Here is a 1107-nt window from a genome sequence, read left to right as displayed (position 1 = left end):
TACAGGCATGCGCCACCACGCCCGGCTAATTTTTTTTTTTGTATTTTTAGTAGAGACGTGATTTCACCATGTTAGCCAGGACGGTCTCGATCTCCTGACCTCGTAATCCACCCGCCTCGGCCTCCCAAAGTGCTGGGATTACAGGCGTGAGCCACTGCGCCCGGCCTCTATGCTTTATTAAATCATGATGGAACCTGCCAGAAATCTGATAATATATCTTGTTGCTAGTGTTTAGATGAGGTAGGCTCTCAGGTCCATAGTACTTTGTTAGGGGAAAGGACTGACCCCCAGAGACAGGCCCACTCTGTCTGCTGGCAGATACAAAAATATAGGTACCTTATTCTTCAAGTGGGGATTTGGGCTAAAGATTAAATCATTAAAGTGAAAGAGGGACATGTATAATCCTACATTAACTCCACTTCTGTTGGGAGTTGGTTTTCACTTTTCTTCTTTAGAGTTTTGAGATTTCTTTTTTCTTTGCCAAGTTCACTCTCCCTGTCCTACAATTTATAATCTTATTTAACATGAGCATCTATTAGGCACCCAGCACATACCAGTCATTTTGTTAGGGACTGGGATGCTGAAAGGAAGCAGACCTGGTCCCTTTCCTCAAAGAGCTGACAGTCTGGTTGGAAACACATACTCACACGCACGCACAGACCTCTCCCTCTCGGGCTCAAACGATCCTCCCACCTCAGCCTCCAGAGTGACTGGAACCACTAACATGCAACGTAATACCAGGCTGATTTTTTAATTTTTGTAGAGATTGGGCCTTGCTATGTTACACAGGCTGATCTCAAACTATAGAGCTCAAGTGATCTGCAATGAAAGAGTATGATGGCATGAACCTTGTCCTTTTGTTAGATTCAAATGGGTTTCATTTCAACCTGTTTGTCTGAATTTCTCCTGTCAGTCGGCCCTGTGCTAGGCAAGGTAGGAATGACAAAGAGAGGCAGAAGCGGGAAATACGTTTCTCTTTTCTTTTCTTTTTTTGAGACAGAATCTCACTCTGTTAAAGTCAGGAAACAACAGGTGTTGGAGAGGATGTGGAGAAATAGGAACACTTTTACACTGTTGGTGGGATTGTAAACTAGTTCAACCATTATG

This window comes from Colobus angolensis, unplaced genomic scaffold, assembly GCF_000951035.1.
Source record: "Colobus angolensis palliatus isolate OR3802 unplaced genomic scaffold, Cang.pa_1.0 Scaffold532, whole genome shotgun sequence".
NCBI lineage: Eukaryota > Metazoa > Chordata > Mammalia > Primates > Cercopithecidae > Colobus > Colobus angolensis.
This window is presented reverse-complemented; position numbering follows the sequence as displayed.